The sequence below is a fragment of the Nanorana parkeri genome, unplaced genomic scaffold (genome assembly GCF_000935625.1).
Source record: "Nanorana parkeri isolate BGI_ZX_2015 unplaced genomic scaffold, ASM93562v1 scaffold1382, whole genome shotgun sequence".
Classification (NCBI taxonomy): Eukaryota; Metazoa; Chordata; class Amphibia; order Anura; family Dicroglossidae; genus Nanorana; species Nanorana parkeri.
Window position 1 is genome coordinate 109,160 of NW_017307650.1, and position 22,443 is coordinate 131,602.

The window sequence follows — 22,443 nt, forward strand, 5'->3', positions numbered from 1 at the left end:
GTACAGGGTGAAGACTGTAAAAAGCCCAAGTATAACTATATATCATTTTTTACTAATAAATTAATTTTCTCATTTTAGTTTGAAAATGTAGAAATAAATGAATTTGTTCATGAAAAAATTTGGGGGAAGAAATGTGGAGATGCCACCTTTAATACCCGTTAAATTGAAGTTATCAGAAAACAAAAACTGTAATCTGATTGGTTTCTACATGCAAGGCAGATTGCTCACTTTATGCCTGCTTTTATCTGTCAAACTAAGTCACTAAAATAGTATCCACGTTAACATTGTTTTCAACAATACAGAACAAGTCCAGTTGAATGCTATTAGCTACCTTCGATTAATTATATAGATGCTGTTTGGGCAGAAGAAACCTGGAATTTAGAATGTCCACAGATGAGCAGATGTATTATAGTGAATAACTTCTGACCAGATAACTACCCATATTTACCTTGATCAGTTTACCTTTGAAGCTGCCCCAGCCGCTCTACCTATCTTAGGTGACAATTACCCAGATATGGATTAGGCAGAATGTTTCCCTAGGCAAGGCAACAGCCTTCAACCCCCCACCCATCCCTTCAATTGCTACGTTAATAGGGAGGCATATAGACACTGCCCTTTGCATTGCCTCTATTGGCATGACCGATCAGACATCAACTGCCTACAAGTACATCCTCCCTTGTTAAGTGTCAAGGTGCACAGTTTTGACCAATTGCAATGTACCCCTAGCTTAGTGCAGGGGGAACAAAGGTTGTAGTTGGTCCCCCTGGACATCCATCGAGCCCTAAGCTCTTACTTAGGTTGCTTTATGGATGATCTGACTCTGTGTTTACTTTTGGCACATTCAAGACTTATTCAGGTTAAATTGGTTTAGTGAAGTGACACATTGCATGATAACCAGAAATGAGAAGTAGACCATTTTGTTTAACGGTCTGGTTTAAATCAATGCAGTTATATGCAGCAGGCGTTGCCTTTTATTCCAATTTTCTATGTGCAATTTCTATGCATTTTGCATACAGTGTACTAGCAGGTAAACTTCAACACTACACTTAGAGAGCAACTTTCTCCATTGTAATGTGAACAGAATGGCTCCTTTTATGCCAATTAATTTCCATCGTTTTCCATTAAAACACTCATGAGTGCTTGATATTGCCCAATTATTAACCTTTATATTAACCATTTGCATTTTTTAATATAATTTGAAAATATTGGCCCATGCCTTGATGCGCTTGAAGCTAATATGTCATATATGTGAGCAGAAGATCTGCAGAAGATCTTGTGCCTCTGCTATACAAATTATTAACTGGTGAACTGCTACATGCACATGCCTCTTGTTTTGATATTAAAGCAGTTGTAAAGTTCCATAATATACTAACATGTTATAACATCAGCACTATAACAGAAATACACACTGTAACTGTTGTTGATAAGGCAATCAAAGCTTACTTTCAACAACTTCCTGGATTCCCAGTGCGCTGCTTGATGTGATGCAATCTCAATTCCTCAAGGCTACATATTCCATGGATCATTGCTTCCAGCAAGCAATGATAATGATACATTGTTCAAACATTGAGTTGTAGATCCGAATGCAGACTCTGTGAGAGTTGTGACAAAAGGAAATTTAAGTAAGTTTACAAACTTCTAGGTATGGTTATCAGGAGTGGGATAGAACTTCTGGAAATTCAATATAGAAATACATATTTCTTTTTAGTTTTTGACCATAGATACCCTTTAAGTTACCTGCACGTGATCCAAACCATACCAATCCAACCAATCGTACAGTGCATGGACTCATACAAGTTAAAACATGATAAAGTAAATATGTTGATATGTGACCTTTGTGGTGATTACTAATTTTGGGAGGGTTCTGATTGTTAGAATGGAAAGGAACAATCAGAAGCCCTTGTGTACGCATACCTTAACACGTTCATAACGTTGGAAGCTTAGCATATTATCTAATCCTTTGTGTCTGAGAACAGGCCCTGTGTGAGGTCACAAGGAGTTGACACTTGGATTCAAGCTGTTATGCCCTGCAAAGCTTTTTTTTTATTATAATCATACAATGAGATCCCTAACTGGTCTATTGTGAAAACAGCTTTATGGCAGAAGCTTACAAATTGATGCAAATCAGCTGAAAGGGTCTTTGTTATTTACAGCTTTGAAAAGCAGCCAATGTAAAGACATATTCATATTAAACACTATATTTAAAAGGAAAGTAAATATTTAAATACAGCTGTTTCTCCCATAGGAGTTGTTATTCTAAACTCAATAGGATGAATTTACAAAGCTAAGGATCTTTATTTTTATTTTTAAAGTGACAGCTATGTTTAGCTTAGTCCAATGAGGTTTGAAAAATAGAGCCACATGGCTTAAATAAAGATCTCAGTCCTGGTGTTAAAGCTTGAAGCGTAAATTGAAACCTAAAGGACCTTACATACTAAAAGATACTGAGGGCACATGACTTCAAGCAACTCTCCCATTCAAACAGGTTAGGGGTAGAACAGTGACACCAGTTTTATTCTCATTGAATCATATCAGACTTTTGAGGTAGCCACTCCCAAACAATACTTAGCAATGTAGTTTTTGTAAATGTTATGTAAATTCTATTTATGTACACAACAGTTTAAAACAAAAACATGTTGCATGTAACATAGTGAAAACCTGGCCCATTCCATACAATTGCCTCTACAGAAAGATGCATGCCTCAGTCTACATTATGTATAAGCCCATTCAAAAGGTCATCAAACCATACTCCACAGTAGATTGCAATTGTTCATTGAAGTACAGGCCATTGGATAGAGTTGGCTCAATGCGCTTCAAAGATATTTGTTCTGCTTCATCAGTAGTTGGTTAAAGTAGTAGTCTAATATAGAAAATGAATATTTAGCATTCATATAAATGTGCAATAATAATCAACTCTGTAGATAATTTAAATATCTTGTGTGATATGGTAACATAATCATAATGGAGGGGAATAATAATTCCCCTCTAGTAGTCTATAATGACAGCTAACCCCCAGTTAGAAAGGAGTTTTAAAAAGGACACAGGGAAACAAATCACTAACTCTTTAGAATAGAACATGGTAACAATACAAAACAAAATGATCCTGAAAGTATTGCAATGTGTGTAGTTCACCTACAAGGTTTTTATTTTTCTAAACAAAGCTCGAGATACACTTTAAAGTGATTTTAAAGTCAATAGGGTTTTAAGCTATTTCAAACTCTGATTAAAGCACTTAAAATGGATGCTGCTCCTTGATGTTTAAAAGTTTAAATTCCCTATAGAATCAGCTGGTCCCCTGAACACTGACCCTGATATCCTGTTTTAGGGTGGCTCCTTTCCCTTGCAGGGTCCTATAGAGCCACCATTATGTGTGCTAGTAAGCTGTGTGTCTCCACAAACACGCATAAGATCCAATATGTCCCATCGCACTCCTGCACCCACCCTGACCAATTAATCAGGGTGGGTGCAGCAGTGACAGCAGATGCCTCCGCAAATCTCATGAATTTCAGTAAAAAGTCACTTGCACTCCAAAGCGATGCCGAGTCAATCTCTTTACTGACTATGGTAGTGTAACATCTCAGAGTGACGTTTTCTTCTGTTTGCCTGAAGAAGGAACCACTGGGTTCCGAAATGTGGCTCTGAGATGTTACACTACCATAGTCAATAAAGAGATTGACTTGGCATCGCTTTGGAGTGTGAGTAACATTTTTCTGAAATCCACAAACAAACAGGCACAACAAGGCAAGACATTCCTCTGCTCCTCACTTCATCCCTCCTTCCTTCTTCCAGCTAGTAGATGAACAGTTGCTGGAGTCTTCTCTGTCTCTTGTGGTATTGTACTGAACAGGAAGTTTAGGGAAGCTGAACTGAGATAGATGAAGCCAGCTGTTTAGAAATATAATGACTGTAAGTTTTTGCGCAAAACATTTATGGAAATGCTTTGCTGGGCAATTTTTAATTGCTTGGTCTTAATTCATTATTGATCATTTAATACTACTTCAAATGTATGCATTCTCGTACATATGCACTAAAGGGTAATATGTACTGAGGAAGTACAGAGGCTGCCAAAGCTGCCCTATTCAATTGAATGGCCTGTCAAATGCACCACTGTGCGTTATAGTGCACTTCAACACAGATGTGTTGTGGAAGTGCATTGGAATACCATTCAAAATGAATGTAATATGAATACTGCAACACATTGGCATTAACAGGTTCTTGCTGAAAATTTAATATTGCTGCCCTCAGGATGTTGAAGATCTCTCCCTATGTAAGCTGCATTAGACCCGGTAAGGTTATAGGTTATGCATCTTTTGCTTAGAGCAAACCTATGCAGAACAACGCAACAGATTTGCTTTAAGGCTCCTCCTCAGCAGCATATTCTTTATTTCCTTTGTTCCCCCAACACTCTGTTTAGCCCCATCAGTAACGAAAGTACCCTGTAATTCTAGCTATGGAGGCGCCTGTGCACAGAAGAGGTCTGCTTTAAGAAATTACATCATGCCCTGATTAAGTCCAGGGCTTAATTCCCAATATATTTCTTGTATTGTAAATGCTATGATTATGTCAAAGTCCATGTCCAACTAACACTTGCATTAGAAGGGTAAAAGATCTGACATCCTGTCTGGATTTTTTCTGCTGTCTGGTGTTTTGAGAGATTTTCCCTTACTTCCTGTCCTGGTATAACCATTGTCACTGGGACAGGAGTGATGGGAAACCTCCAATAGCGGTAAGTCTACAAGATGCAGTGTATGGATGTTGCCATTTTATATGTGTGTGTTTTGGATGCATTGCCATTTAACACTACGTAACCTGCATTTTATGGAAAATGCATCAAAGATGCAACAAGCAGGGTTGTTTTTTACTGCACTGTGAGACACTCACAAGGAGCATATGTCCACTGGACCTTATTAATAGACAGAGCAATTGCACTGAATTTTTGAGAGCTCCCTCAATGGCTAATCTACAAATCTTTATGTTTAATGCAACAATAGAATGGAAAGGCAAGCATTTGGAAATGTGAACGTTACATGAAAAATTACTTTATTATTAGTAACCGTACTGTCTACTGACTCTAAGCTGACTGAATCCTGTAGGGGTAACACTAGCAAACACATTGCCAGGTCACAATTTAAGAGTTTCTGTGCTAACTAACATATTTTCCTTTCTCTAGATATCTGTTGTACTTGTTTGAGATTTTGGTACATTTTCCTTTAAAAAATATGCATTTAGTGAAATAGGCTCATATTTCAGAATCCTTGTGCAATTAGGCAGGTATTCCTATTAGTTTCATTAATGCAGGACCCATTCAGATATGAAATAAGAAAAACGCTGTAGCCCATTTTAGTGATTTAATAAGACTAGAAGGACCTTTCATGGCCCCTATAGCATTATGTCCCCAGGTAATTCGGAGGATAAGGGCTTACAAGCAATATGTCTTCAATCAATCCTGGGGATACACTTCTTGCAATGTTGCGTTTAAAGTTAGAAGGGCAAGATACAACTGTCAGGATTCAGGGATGATATATGTGCAGTGTGATCTCAAGCTGCTTGTTATCATTGAGCTGCTAAGTAGCAGACAGGGGGATGATACAGCAAGGATCACAAGCCAAAAGCTTTTGTGCACAATGCAGAGACATGGCCTTGTAAGCTACATTGAGGACACGGGACTGAATTGTAAGCCACAGCTTAGAAATGAAAGTAGAAAAGTGGACCCAAGACTTATAAGGGCCCGCTCTGATGATTATATATGAGTACCTGTTCATCTTCCTCTTATTTAAATAAAAAAGTATCCCTTTCTTCATCAGCAATAAGGTTATGGTTGCCCCACATTGCAGTTATACTCTTTATTTGCTCAGATTTGTGAGACCATTATGCATTCACAAGCAGAGCATATGAAGACAAAATGGTAGATATGCTGAGGGGTTGTTTCTGCTTCTCATACCCCACTATGTACAGGCCATTGTCTTTCAGATAGGGAGACAGGGGGGCATCAGTTGCATTCAGCATGGACTTTGGTGCTGTCAGAAATGTGGCATATTGTATGCTTGTGACAAACAAAAAATTTAAAACACTCATCCTGTGCACAAAAAGCAGGCTGGAGATGGAAATGCTTGGTGAGGAATCTGAACCCAGTGGACTGAAGCTACATGTACACAGTGCTAACTAATAAGGCTTCTCATTTATGCCATTTACCACTTGAACTACTACTACTACTTCTACTAGTTTCTTCCAGTTTAACTTTTGTAACTATGTAACTATGTAAATTTTAGTTGACCTAAATCATTACAGTATAGATTGAAATGCAGTCTATAGATATGTAAGCTTTTCAAGCTCCCTGGTGATTGGAAAGGTCATAAGAAGAACATCTTCCCTGTTGCTCATAAACCTGTTGTTTAGGGTTATGTGACATGTATAAATACCATATTACTGGCCCATCAAATATTCATCTTCAGGCCCCTTGAGCCTTTATTCTAGTACTGGTTATCATAAAACCCTGAGTGCATACCATTAATTTAGTTGTGCCCTCATGTACTTTATCATTTTATGACAATATAATATACACACATGTTCTTTCCTCAAAGGACTGCCTTGGTACACAATCTACTCTTTCTTTTACAGTGTTTTGCAGGCTAAATACAAACTGTCACCTACTAAAAGCCAAAACGGATGCTGTGCACTGCAGAAAGAATTCAAGGAAGGCTTACACCGGCACTTTTTTCTTCGGTCCTCATCACACTCTGTGCTGATTAACTCAGCATATCAAGTGTAGGCACTATCTTGCTGATGAAAATGATAACATTAGGCATACAAGTTAGGATCACAGTGAAATCATTAATATACAGTTTTGTTCTACAAAGTAGCAATAACATGCTACTAAAGCAAAAATTGGGTATGTAGTTCACTCTGATTTTTGTCTGGTTTGCACACTGCATAACTGCTGCTATTTTTGGTACTATGTTCCCATATTGACAAGTTGGTCAGTGAAGGGCCCTGCTTCTCCCAGGAAGGCCAGCAAGCCCAACACCTGCTGATAGGGCACATTCATTTCTGGCAAGATAATTTAGGCATATAAAACTGGCACATTGAACTTTACCACTGAGATTTTCCAGGTGTTTATGAAGCAATTATCGACAGGATATTAAAGTTTTCATCCCATTAATTCTTTTCACTGTGGTAAAATGATACATTGTCATTTTATGTACAAAGTATAGTATAGTTACCATTACCTTCCTTTTGGCTGAGAGTATGGAGGCTATTTACTTGTAATAGTGGGAGTTAGACCATCAGGGCCTGGATTTGTGTCTGTTTTAAGGTGAGGTAGAGCAGTCAGGAATTCTTTTGGGCACAGTGGACCTTCTAGGCTGTTGGCTATGTAAGATTTAAATTCTACATCAATGGTTTTGGGGTGAGGGAATCTAAATTGCATACATGTTCATAAAATGTTTGAAAGTGATGGGCAATTATGTCCACTCTAGAGAAGATGTACCTTGGTCATCCAGGGCTTGGTGTATGCGCATGTTTTTGTGGATGTTTTAGTGCTCTGGCCAAGTATTTTCAATTTTTCTGTTTTTCTCATTGCTCATAATAAAATCTATGGTTTTAGCCTGCAATAAGTCCAAGGGTTCTTTGCGTAGTGTAGCAATGTTTTGAAGGTGGGATACTGAGAATGATTTGTTGTTTGTAGCTTCCTGAGTTTTCAAATCTGAGAGGTAAGACAGTTAATTCTGCTTTGAAGTTGTTTCTTCAGTTATGAGTCTATTTTCATACATTTTACTATTATTACACATTTTCAGAATGTGCTTCCAAGACTGTCACATCCAAGGCATTTGAGGTGATGTTGAAGTAAAAGTACTCCTCAAGGACTTCCTTTATATCAGTCAATGGTGTATGCTACCCCAGGATTGCAGGGTTCAGCCTCTACAATTTAGCTCTACATTCCACCTGGGGGGAATGAAAGCTTCGTGGTGATGAGTGAGTAGTCTGATGTTGTCAGGATTTCTGTGCTAGTAAAATAGAATTTGTCCTAACAAAAGTTCAGATTTAAAAAGTGGTAATACGGGGCCAAAAACTGTGTAGTCTCTAGTGCCTGTGTTCAGCAGGTGCCAGGTGTCATGTGCCAGGTGTCATGTGAGGTGAGTGCAAACAACTATTTTTTAATCTATCGGAGAGTATGATAAGGTAAAAAGAATGTGTTAGTGGTAGAGTCTTCCAGGGGGTTAGGGATACATTAAAATATCTTCCTAGGACTAGAATGCCAGAGAAAAGTCTTACAGTAATCTGCCTATCTTTCACATGAAGGGAATATCCTTGGTATGGGGGCAGTATATGTTGGCCAAGGTTAGTGGTTTGACATCTGCCGGGCCCTTCAGAAATAAACAGTGATCTTCAGGGTCAGCTAATTCTTCTGTCAACGAAAGTGAACATGTTTTGTGAGGATGTTATTCCTGTATATAGTCCTTTCACATTTGTCAAAGCAAATTTCCACATCAGGTCGCTTGCCAGGCCACGCCCTCAACGGCACATGTGTTTTAAAACGGTGTACCTTTCCTTTTTCTAGATTAAAATTGAACATTTATCCCAATAGTTGACATTGTTGCTTTGTTGAATATGGTAAAGCTACCATTGGGGCCTTCAGCTGCCTTAAGGGATGTTGGGCTTATGCTATGCTGCTGTACCTTTTAAAGAGGATGGGGCTATCGCCAAGGCATATTTCTATTATTATTAATATTGTTATTATGTGCTGTCAAGTTATCGACTCCTAGTGACCACATGGATAGTGTTTCTCCAGAATTGTCTGTCTTCGGGTTGGGTCTTAAAGTAGATCGAAAGGCTAAAATAATCCACATTCAAAACCTTGCCTCCCCACTGCTCTTACACAAGCTGCATAAAGATGTGATTAAATACCTTTGTAAATACCTTTTACTATTCTTCTTTAGAGTGGTCACATGACTGCAAAGCTTTAGTTCCTCTGTGTAATGAGCGGCTACTGCAGCTGGTGAGAGGGAACTCCTTCACCTGCCAACAATGGCTATGGGTGTAAAAGCCAGCAAGCGACAACAGGGCTCTCTGTTATTGAGTCCCATTGTCAAGCTCGCACATCTACATAGGGGAGCGGGAGATCTTTTTAACAACCGTATGAAGTTTGTGTAAGATCAGTGGGGGTTGGGGGGTCAAGGTTTTAAATGTGGCTTATTTTAGCCTTTCCTTCTACTTTAATTATTCGTAATAGCATGTTCAGAATTTCGGTAAGGGGTTTCAAACTTAATATGGTAAAGACAGCTTACATCGGCTTTTTGTGCTGACTATCTGGACAATATGATGGGGAATTTTTGTATTGTTCTGTGGATTGCTCCGCCCGTGTGCACCTTTCCTTTTGCTAGATTTTACATCGATCTGAGTGGCTGCCATTGTTGCATTGTTTGATGTACAGATAGTCACTAGAGGGAGAAATACAAATCTCTACTCACAAAGCAACATTTTTACGGATACATGAGGGACAGGGCAAGAAAAGAAAGCAGACCTCTAGGCAGATGGGCAACTGCCAGTGCAGCTGCAGGAACACAAAAATTAACAAGGCCAAAACCCCCAATGCTGCTTTATTCTGTGTCTTTGTTTTATTTCATATAACAGAATGAATATTTTTGTATCATGGAGCTGGAACAGAAATGATAGTTGGGCAGCAAAATGAGTAATGCTTATTGTCCATATTGGATTGATTACACTAAAGCTTTAAGCAATAGCAATAAAAGAGCTTTAGATGTGCAAGCTGTATCTATACTACTGTAGGTTTTATGTACAATTTGTGACCATATTCATATAGTGAAATCTCACTTTAGAAAGCAATGATTACAACCCATGTTCACAATCATTTTGTAGCAAGTAATACGAAGCAACTGGAAATATATAAAATATAGTTACATGGGCACCTGAAGGACTCCACCCCACCTCCTGTAAACAGAAAAAGGGAGGAGAATTGGGATTGAAGCGTCACTTGGCTTTAGGTAACGTGGAAAAGGGGCATTAGGTTTTTGGGGGGGAAGGAATTGGGATGGGGGTAGGGTGAGATCAGCTTTAAGTTTAACACTATCCAAAGAGTACCATTTAAAATCTGCATTTTATGAAATTCACAGTTAGCTTTTGGATAAACTAATATCTATAATTAGGAAGCTTGTCAATTTCATTGAAACCACTGACATCAGAAAGACATTTTTATGACTTGCTTTCATGAAGCAGTAATTGAAAAACAGGAAATGCAAAATCATTGTCCCATTAATAGCTGCCAACTAAACCAAGGCTTCAGTGAAAGCTCCTATCATGTGATCATAAATATTGCCTAAGGAGATCCTGTGGATTTCTTTGAGGCATGGGTTCAAGCTCTATAACCTTTGCTTTACAATTCTTAACCTTTAGCAGCCAACTTTATATGTATAAGGTGGTATTTTTAGGTGCCCCAGGAATTAATGGGACAGATTATAGACCTGGGGACGGGTGGCTATGACTAGCATGTTAATCAACTGAGACTGAAGATGACAGCTATGCTGAGCCAGAGGGTTGTTAAAAAATAAATACTAAACTGGCAGAAGTCAAATTCAGCCAGGCACAGACAGTGCCAATGGTTGAGATAGAAGCGTGGTTGGGAGTATAGCCAGGGGACATTACTAGCAGTAACTAGAGCCAAGCATCAAAACCAGAGTCCGGAGCAAATACATTGTCAGCAATCAGAGCAAGGGCAAGGCAGGTGAAGTACAAACAAGCGAGGTTAGGATAAAAAAGGTCAGTTCAAGAAACAGCAAAGAGTCACATGCATCTGCTATAACCAAGGCAACTTATTGTAAGAATAAGTTGTCCTTTAAAAAGGGGCTTGACCATAAGGATATGCGTTGATGTCAAGTCAATTATGGGTATTCTCAGCCATGCCCCTCCAGGTTGACCTCACACCTAAGGGTGTAACGGGAATGCTGCTGCAGGTGTTTGATGCAAAAGGGGAGCCAAAGAAGAACAAGAAACAGGTAGAATATCAGGAAACACACTAGAGAAAACCAATCATGAGAAAGACAGGGAGAACTGATGAAGAAAAGACAGCAAGGAAGGATCCTGACTATTCAACTGTGCCGCAGCCTGCTGACTAGTTGAAAATAGTAGTTCTGGTGATCGGCTGCTCAGATGTGAGAACTGAGTCCCATAGGGAGGTCACATACTCCCCTATCCCTTGTCTCTGATGGAGCAACAGAGTGGCAGAGAAACACACTGAAGGTAAGTATCAGCCTATGAAGATTTCTTACACCAGAACCTGACACTTTGCCCTGAATGGATAAAGTGACACATTTTTGTGAAATGTGCTTGTTGAGATATATAAACTGTGAACCCACTAAAACAACATTTATATAGAGATGTAGCCAGATCTTCATCGCACCAAGCAACATATTTACCTTTTAAAATAGGTGTAAAAGGTGACAAATCAGGTTAAGAAAGTGCTGTACAAAGTTTAGTATTTCATGATTTACATAAAAATATTAAATTGTTAGTTACATATCATTTTAGGCTATTTTTTCCTGCTAATGGAACGGGCCTTTCATGCCTTGAACAGTCCATGTTATCTGCTACATATTTAAACAGGACAATCCCATAACAAGTAGGAAAATCATAGTTTAGAGAAATATTCTGCAGGAGGCTGCATGTATTGTCTGCTTTAATGAGCTGTCCTTGGAAAAGCCTGAAGGAATGTTTGCCAGTATCTTATTGTGATTTAATTTCCCCATGCATAAAATGGCTGGCTGGTATACACAATCAGATTAAACTGGCTCTCCTGTCAATGAATCATAGCAAACGGGTCGGGTTCACTGGTGACTTTGTCCATCTATCCCTCTCTCTTAGCTTACATTATTTTTTCAAGCTTTTTTTTACTGACACTCATCAATCAGTAGCATTTAAAACCCTTGATTACTAGTGGGTTGAGTGGGGGGTAACAATGACTTGTAGCTGAGCCGGGGCAGTGAAGGGGTTAATGAGAGACATTTCTCTGAGTCTGTCACTTTTGGTGTGCTCTACTTGGCTGCCCTTCGCTTCCATTCCATTTGAAGCTCTGTAATCCCCTATTTGGTTTAGTTCCACATGATTTCTTGTTTTGCACATGCCGAGGTACCAATGGGACAAGAGTAAATTATACAAAATAATAAAGGCTGTGCTTGCTCTAATAACTTTGATAATTACTTGTACCTGATATTAGTGAGGTAAAAAGTATATTTCTGTTTGCAAAAAAAAAAAGCTTTAAGAGCAAAATTTCTTCAAGAGCAGATACGGCTGAGATCTGTTTCAGAATCTACTAAAAATGTTTTTTGCAGCTGCTGAGTCGTCCACACAAAAATACACAGATGTTTGAAGGAAAAATTATTACAATTTGTCAAGGTAAAGCTCTTTAGATATATACTGGAAATAGAGCTGTATTTATTAATGTATGCATGAATAGCATTGCTCAAACACACCTGTGTTTGATTCGTCAGCAATTTGGCCAAATAGGCTGCCAAAAAATGCAAACCCAAATCCAAACACCATTGAAGTCAATGTGATGGAATTCAGGTGGGCAGTACACACCGCACTACAGAAAATCTGGTCAATGACATCACCTGGGATCCCCGGCGGTAACTTTAAATTATTGCAGCAGGGAAGCTGTTATTTAGTAGCGGGAATGTGGCATGTGTGACGACATGGTGATCAGTTTATAAGTTAAATGTGTATTGGGGTTGAGTTATGTTTGAGTGCGTTATGCTGTGTGACCTGGTTATGGAAAGACTATCAGCACCATCCCTCGTTATCTCCTATTGTTCTCTGAGGGAGCTCAGAACAATGACATTCTGGCCAGGCTCCTGCTATGGCTGTCTGGAGCTCGTTAGCAGGTGGACACCTGTGGTGTTATGAAGACAGAATGTCCAGGGAGGGGACGGGGGATGTGATGGGATTATATTCTGATCTGATCACTTTCTGTATAAAAGTTTGTGCAGTTGTTCAATAAAGCAGAGTTTGTTTACCCTACACTCAAGCCTTGGCTAGTGACTGGGGAAACTGGGAGCTAAGGATCTTCAGGTTCCAATATCTCCTCAGCAAGGAAGAAGACAGCGGCGGACATACTCATCCTGAGTACAGGGGTCCGTCACAGCATGTACAGATTGGTGTGTAGCGGGTCATCATGATTGATTAGGATAACCTCGCTAAACAACATGAATAATGGCTACAAGGTCCCCCCTACCCTTCTAAGGTACCCCTGCTAATATTGAAAGACATATGGCCTGGTATAGTAAAGAAGTTTGGGGCAAACTCTCAATACCCTTCCTTCCCTGGTCATCCAGGCTCCATGTCTGGATAAGGGTCTGGTTGGAATATTAAGGGGAACTTCACAACATTTTTTTAAGTTTAATTAGTAAATGCCCTCTCAGCTTTGGAGGGCTTTCTATGTCATTTTGGTGACTATACATTGCCGAGATCTAAACCAGCGCTGTACTGGTTTATAATTTTACAATGCTGACTTTAAAGAGCTGCGCATGTAATTATATGCATATAATTATTGCTATGAGCAAATAATTATACACTCTGTGCTGAGCTCAATTTTTAACCTGAATTCAGAATACTCAATCTTTGCAGATGTTTGGTTCTAGCCTTTTAGAATTTTTTTATTTTCGAGGCCAATTTAACATTTTCCCCGAATATAAACAACAATCCTATTCAAGAACATGTTCAGATCTTCGTGGGACAATGGAAATGCTCAGACAGTCCAAGAGTCAAAAAAGTCAAATAAATTCAATAACACAAATCTTTAGAGTAAATACTCGAACTTCACAGAGGTTTGTTTCTAGCTTCTCAGAATATGTGATTTTCGGGGCCAATTTAGCATTCTCCCTGAACATAAACAACAACCTTATTCATGAACAGTTTCAGGTCTTCTTGGGACAATGGAAATGCTCAGACAGTCCAGGAGCCGAAAAAGTGAAATAAATTAAATAACACAAATCTTTAGAGTAAGTAACATTACATACAGTATAGCCTTGGAGTTTTTAGAAATATAAAAGCTGGGAGAATAATGTCATCATTCTGTATTACATGTAATAGTAAAATAATTTGAAGAAAGAATTGTTTGCTAATTTTCACTAAAATAGAATGATTGGACTTGGCAGAACATTGAATAAAGTTTGACCACATGATTCTTTTTTGTGTTAAATGATTATTTTTGAACGAAAGGTCATATGAAATTATCAAACTGTGATCATTTGATCATTTATCACTGAATATTGCAAGTGTAGCCTGACAGCAGCCCAGCAGCCTTTTTTTAACCTATGTAAGTAAAGATTACAGGCAGCAGCAGGGGTCTAAGCTAACCGACTAAGGCATCTTTGGGCAGGTTTCTTACAAAAATAAGTATTTTTTTCTGTCTGCTTTATATTTGGAAAGTTACCATCACTTCCTTGTTGATAAAACATTGTCAGCAAGATAGAAAGTAAGTGGACATCTATCTAACTATGCCCAAGATAACAGTTAAAACCCAAAAGGGGTTCTGACACTTCCCCACTGTATCTACAACTAGCTGCCTGTTTCCGTGCCAGAAAGTTTGACATTCTAAATTTATCCAGGTGACTGTTGCTACCAAGACGGAAAGTAGTTGGAAATCCAAAATTTTACATTTGCCACCAAAACAGGAGGTAAGCGGAAATGTTCTAGAGGGAACAGACACCTATTCTGGTAATAAGTGTCCAAAAGGGGAACTCCCCTGACTTGTAAGAGATTTGATAGACAGCAAAGAAGAAACTGACAGGGGTTTTAACCATTTTCTTCTCTATCCAAAACTAAAATGAAAATTTCACCACTGAGACACAGACAGAAATTCTTTCTTGACAAAAAATGTTTTATCACTAAATGTGACCCAGCTGGGATTTTGTACACTCACTTCCTGTTATGAATGACATCTGTCCAATAGACAGGTGGTGGGGAGATTTTATCTCACTTCCTGCTCTGTCTAACACCTGCCAAGTGATGCAAAAAAGACAGTCAAGAAGTGAGACTTCCAACTTAGTTAAGTAGGTCCAGTTGATTTTTATTTGCTAAAGTGAGAGTCACAGGAATAGCCAATGTGTTTTTTTAGGGGATCACCAGTCCTCCTTCATCAGAGCTAAAGGGTGCAACATATACATAAAGTTTTAGAAATGCCCTTTAGCCCTGATTAAGGGGGACTGGGGAACTCATTGGCCACTCCTGTGACTCTTACTTTGGCAAATTGAATTCGACTGGACCTATTAAACTTAGTTGGTGCTCTCATTTCTTGACCGTCTTTTTTCCATCATTGCTACAGTATCCTCCTGTCATATACCTTAAGGGGAGTTTGAGATGCTGAGGGTGTCCTCTCTTTCTGCTCCAGTCCAAACACGCCCGGAGAGTGGAACAGGTGTGTAAGGACAAGGAGAGGCATGGGTGCCAGAGGGTGATGTAGATTCTGGAGGAACTGTGTGCAGGACGTGAGGGTCTTCCAGCAGGACGCAGGTGCTGAACCCAGGATCCAAATAGCAGGGTCGAGGCAAACTGGGTCAGCAACAGTCTGGCAGCGCGGTACAGAAATAGCAAACAGGACGTGGTCCGGAACAGGCCAGGTCGCTAACTTGCGAGCAGCGTGGTACACGACGATAGGCAAAAGAGCAGTCCAAACAGGCCGGAGCAGAAGGTCAGGACTAGCTGGGTCGGTAACGTGTGGTCAGTCAGGAAGGCAGGTTCAGGTTTGCAATAACAGGAACAGCTGAAGATCAGTGAGCATGGAGGCCAGGATGTCTCAGCCATAAATAGCCCATTTGGCGCCACCGTTCTAAAGAGCACATGCACACGTCCGCACACACGCCGTGGAAAACACGCACACGAGCATGCGCATACTTACACAGAGTCACAAGACCATGTACAATTCTTCTATGTGCAAAACTATGGGCATGCATATGCACATGTGCAGATGCCCATCTGGAATTCTGGTTGTACAGGCTGGTTCTGGCTACCTGACACCTTTGTTGCATTCACCTTTTGCTGGCCTCTCAACCTATTCTTTACACTAGTGTCCAGCACTTCATCAACACTTCAATCTTTGAAAAATGTCAAGCAGACAGGAAGTAAAGATAATTCTTCTAAATATGAGCACAGGAAGCAAAAAAGTTAATCGTTTCAAAATTTTCCTAAATTTTCCGAAAGCCAGAGAAAAAAGGTTCTTGCAAGGAGATTAAAATAGTGCTTTTGTTAGTTTTCTCATGGCACATATAATAATTCATTCATTTATCATTTTCACCCAGGTTTACACTCAAAATGATTTTCAATTTAAGTGTATGAAAAGCGAAAACGTTAAAAGAAACATTTTAAAAGAGTAGGAAAGGGTTATAACCCTTTTGAAATTACTTTACCATTTGTGTCCCACTGGGAGATTTCCCTTCACTTTCTGTTCTAAATATGCAACAGGTAGAGAAAATCTTCCCAAAGTGAAGGGAATAACACTCTTATACAGTTGACACTGAAACAGGTGTACTTGATAGAGGTTCTAACTTGTCCCCTACACTATCCAAAAATAACAACAACAAAGGTTTTGCACTTTAAAAAGTTTTTTAAAAATGTATCTTAACTGGAGAGGTAAAAATTGTTTTGACCATATCATCATTTATGTTGATGCTTAAAAAGTGCCACTAGAAATTTAAAGAAATGTTATGTGAATATTATATGCTTGAATTTCTTGAGATGCGTGTAGCTATCTCCTTCTGCACTGGCACAGTCCATGAAGTGTGGTGGAATAAAATGTCAACTGAGAGGTACAGATGCTTCAGTGTCACTTAATGTGTCATGGAGAGCTTCTGCGATTTAAATATGGTGTTACACAAGCTCCTTATTATAGACACAGCTTGTTTTTAAATCAACAGGTTCAAATTAGAAAGATGAGCAAAGTCTTTCACAATCAAAAGGGAATTATCGCCTTAGATGAAGAACAGAGATTTGCTAACAAGTTTTGATTTAGCTGAAATTAACAAGATCCCCATTTAGCTGATTTAGGTTCACACAGTTTGTCTGTTCCTCAAAGGGAAATTATTCGAGGCAGCCTGTGAACCATGCAAACATTCCGAATATTCTCAGCTTAGTCTTGATTATTCAGGCTAAGGGCATAAACTTTTGGATTTACTTGCATTTAATGACCCTGCAAGCACCGTGCTTTGATAGAAATCTAAATATGCTATTTAGAAGAAGGATTTAAGGAAGCAACATTTTAATTGAAAAAGAATAACAATAAAAATCTTCATTTAAAAGGACACTTGTCTCAAAAAAAAATTAGGTTTTATGTGTAAAAAGTGTCAAAAAGGGCCTGGTGAAGAATGGAAAAGAAGAACCTGATATCTTGCTATGGGTAACAGAACCCATGTCTTCTTAGACATGTTCTCTGAAAGCATCCCGTTGTTGCTTTATGTGCTGCTAGGGAGTAATTGTCAGGCATGCAGAAGTGAAAAGGCCTCTAAGTCTTACATTTGTGATCACTTGTAGACTTATTAGACTTAAAGTAAACCTGTGCATTGCCCACACTTTGCAATTTACCAGGTTAGCCCAAGGGAGTAAAATGAGGAATGTGTCACCTCCAAGTTACAGTGGTCAGAGTTTACACAAGGATTCTTTCCCTGCCTCTACATAACAGCTCAGAGCTTGAAAATCAGTCACTCATGGGAGTAAAGAAAGTGGGTCACATGTTTCCCATACAAACAGCTGAACAAAGCAAAGGTAAGTCTCAGATGGATACAGACTGCCTTAGCACCAGCCCCCAGGAACTCAAGGTACAACCCCAGTCGGTGACAGTAAATTGTGTGCATAATAATGACTATACCACAATGGAGCACTACTGAGAAAAGGTTAGACAAACGTATAGGTATTATAAGTTATATATAGGGATTAACCATATAGGTAAAGGCTTCACATAGGCAATGCGAAAGGTATCTAGAGTTTCTCTTTCTTTCATTGCAGTTCAAAGTCTCTGCAGGACTACTGGTCAACCCATAAAAAAAAGTGTTCCAAAATGAACTGCAAGTCAGTCAATTCCTTCTCCCACATGTGTTAAGCAGTTCTCTAGATTACTAGTTCCAGTATTCCCTGTAAACTACCTAGGAAGAACTTGAGACCTGCCCAATCCAGCCGTTTTTCTACAATGTGAAACAAACCTATGTATATAGTAGCACCAGGCACTTGTAGCCAAACTGTTCTCAGAGCAAAAGATTGATGAGACAGGTTAGAAAGCCTGCTTTGCTTTCTATTGTTCCCCTTTCGACAAACAATTCTGGCTACTCCTCACTATTCCAGCCTCTTCACATGCCATTGACCAAGCCAGCCGTCTATGTTTATGTAGCATTCTGCAGAGAATGTAGCCTGAAGGCTGACTGATTGTCCCTGCACGTCCGACCACCCTCCAATGTCTATGGGCTCCCTTAGGATGACTTTTGTATGATCGTTACAAAACACTACAAACAGCAAAGACTCTCTGCTGAACAAAGTTAATTATGGCTGTAATTGACTACAAAGATCATCATTCAGCCATTACCTTTAAATTATATTTATTTACATAAACATAAATGATAATCAATATTCATCTATTTCCCAGTATCGGTGTTCTCTTCCAGGTTTATAATGACTTCTCTTTCTATACATGAATATTGTTTTAGTTCCTGGTGTACGTATTGTTTAAAATTCAGAGACTGTGAGGTCAAAGTCTTTAAGCCAATATTTTTGTAATGAAAAATGTAGCTGCGCACGACTCAGTAATTTAATCTATAAGTAAAACGCTCCACACCACACTGATTTTCACAGACAGATCTTCAATAAATCTTGTTTTGAGAAAAATGATATTAGGCCGATTCTCTAGAAATGCTGGTACAGTACACTATGCCCACCTCTCAGTTATCACCATACCGAGCTGGCCATAACAGCTTATAGATATTTTCTTTTAAAAAATGCAATAAAAATGGCATGGATTTATTTTCTCTATAGAAATACAGATTATTCTGTATGTGACCTGTAACCAGAATGGGGATCTTCTTACTATAAGGCAAGTGAGGCAACATCTCCAACATCCCCCCTGTGGGCAGCATGGAATCACTCTCACCAAGCAGCTTTAGCTATAATAATAAAACAACATGTGTGTGCAGGGCCTGTACTGCTGTTTTCTAAGTTGCCGGACTGGCCAAGGGTCCTGTTTGGAAAGTTTAGTGTGTAGGCTAGTGATTGCCACAAACAGTGAGAAAGAAGATCCTTTTCAGTGTTGACTCTGAGGCTGGGAACATCTTGCCCCCTGACATAGCAGAGTAAAGGCCCATGTTGACAGGCTTTGAGCTTGTGTCAATGGGTAAATGCAACTGGGATATGCAAACATTCTGCTTGCATTTAGATGAGTTTGAAATGCTTCTGATAACATTTAAAATGTCTTGACCAGTGCAGTTGACTTGCAGTTGACTTTATTTTAGGCTAAATCAACCAGTTTTATGCTGCTATTGCATTCCAAATTACTTGTATAGGTAAAAGAAACAATTCTGACATAAGCAAAGGCCAATTGACATGGGATCCAACACTCCTTTGCCACAGACAACCTAAAAGTAGGGCAAATCAGCAAATTGTTTAATCTTCCTGGATATATTCAGTACATACAGGTTTGTCCTTTCTGCAAAGAAACACGCAGGTAATACATTGCAATTTCCTGTCCTGCCTAAATTCTGTATTTCTCTGTGGATGAGACAGACCAACATGCAATATTAGACAGCCTCAGCAATACAGTTTTTAATTTTGTCAGGGTCTTTATATTTAAAGTCAACGTCAAATTCTGAAGCTTTCACTGCCCATCCTCAAGCCAGCCAGGTGTTTTAGCACACTTCTCCAATACAGTTCAATTCTAACAATGTCTATGTGTTTGGTTAACAGCAGAAGCAGATGAACTGCCTGATCTTCTTTAACAATCTGCCTCCACACCAGCAGAAGACACTATGAAAGCAACATGACCAACTACAAAACAGCTGCCAAACAGTCCCACCTACAGTATGGAGATGTTACTCTAACGTCTATAGCAGCCTCTACAGATCTACAGATTGTCATTGTAACAATTTTCCATTGCAGGAATTCACTATTTGCAGGTATTCTGGTCCTGAATTGTATGTGAGGATGTGGAGGGTTCTACCTCATACTTGCCAGCTCCCAGGGAAACATTGAAATACGGACGGTGGTGGGGTAGAAGGTGCTCACTACATTGTAATCTTTACACATAATTGAACTTTAAACTGGCAGAGTGTAAGGGGTAGATGCATCGTGGATAGTCATATTTGTATCTCTGGCATCCCTCTTCCCATCTTCAAATGCACACCACAGCGCTCAGTAGATTCCCAATGATATTCTCCACCAACAATCATTTGCAGGCTGCCATTATCAAAAGGCCACTGGGAAGTATTCCTCACAAAACATGCAAAACAGACAGTGGTTTGTCCTTGTGTAATAAAGTTTATTAACCAGTTGACATCCGCGGTGTTAAACCCCCTTCCCATCCAGACCATTTTTCCGTATTCAGCGCTGCGGTATTTTGGCTGACATTTATTCCGTCATGCAACGCTGTACTGAAATGAATTTTATACCCTTTTTTGAGGACAGATAGAGCTTTCTTTTGGTGGTATTTATTCACCACTGGGGTTTTAATTTTTTTACTATATTAAGGAAAAATTACTGAAATGTAAAAAAAAAAACAGTTTCCCCTATATTAAATTATAAAACATTTATTATTACCCAACTTTTTGGTAAGAAAAAACCGGCCGACGCGCGGGGGGTGGGGGTGGCGGACGGAAACGAGCACATATAGACGATCGGCGGGCTATGGAGCCGCTGATCGCCTATATGTGAAACACCCGGTAACGGGTGTTTGAATTGGTCGGGTCTTTTCTGCCTGTGCGTGCCCGCTAGGGGGCGTGCGCGATTAGAAAAAAATTGCCGTCTGGAGACGGCAACCCGCCAATGCTGCAGTGCCGTCCGTCCGTTTTTTTACAACGGGCGGACGGCAAGTGGTTAATCAATGAACATACACGCTGACATAAAATATGACATGGTATTCACTGAATGAATAGTACAAGGCAGACCCCATACAAAGCTGCCTTGCTAGCTGACGCGTTTCAGGGAATATACCCCCCCTTCCTCCGAGTGAGTAGTGAGTGAGCGAGTGAGTGAGTGAGTAGTATTTTATGTCAGCTGGTATGTTCACTGATTAATAAACTGTATTACACGAGGACAAGGCGCTGTCTGTTTGTTTTGCTTGTTCTTCATTTAAAATGTTTGAATGTCTCCTTTAAGGTAAGTACTTTAAACAAACTCCTCACATTGCAACCATCATTAGGTACTTGCTCCTCTCTTACCAGAGTACCCCACCATAACAATTTGTTATCACAGTCCTTGAAAATCATATGCAATATGATGTATATTGTATAATAATAGGGCACACTCCCTATGTAGCAATGTTTCACCCTGGAGATTCACCGTCCAAGCACTGGATATTGTGGGAGGCCAAGAGGAGTGCATATATGCACCATACCCATAACTACATGTTTTTTTAATTTATTTAACGCATCTTAAGCAGCAGACTGGGGAGTAAGAAATGGTGCCTTATGGTCCCTGCTGTGGTTGCTTTGGAGAGTCTGTCAATATAAGTTTTCTTTTAATTAATTCTTTTAATTACCATTTACAGCCTATTAGCATTAATATGAATGTATCTGATAAAAAGCACAGGCATTCCAAACATGGATGCACATGCTCTAAGACAAATTATTTAGTTTTGAAAGTTTAGAGGAAACATTTCTCACCCCCTTCTACCGCTTCCCTGTCATTACTTGATACTATTGATGTAACTCTGCGTTTAATGATCTTGTTCAGCATTAGTGCGCTGGTGATTTTAAACTTTTGGCACAGTCATTAGTTACAAAGAGTAATTATTTTCTTTCCACTAACTCATTTTTTAAATGGCTCCAGGCAGCATTATTTACAGAACAAGGAAACAAAATACCCATGTAAAATAGTTAATCGCAAATTACTAATTATATTCTCTTTTAAAAATATCATGAAATATTATCTCCATGAAAAGTGAAAGGTCTGCTTGTCTACGAGCTCTTCATGCCTGTTATGGCCACTCAATCCATCACACTGGGAATACTTCCTGCTTGTGCTGCTGAGAAGGGTGATCACTTTAGTAAAAGAACAGCCTGACCCTTTCTCAAGAGGCTAAAGGTTAGAAGGTAGCCACAATGTCGGCAGAGCTGGGCTCGTAAGAAGAGAATACTGCCCCATGGCAAATTAAAGACTTTACAATTAAAACGGCTAATTATTCTTTTGCTATGTTTACAGTGGACCAGTCAGTTCCACCAGGGGTGTAACTAAGCATTATGGGGC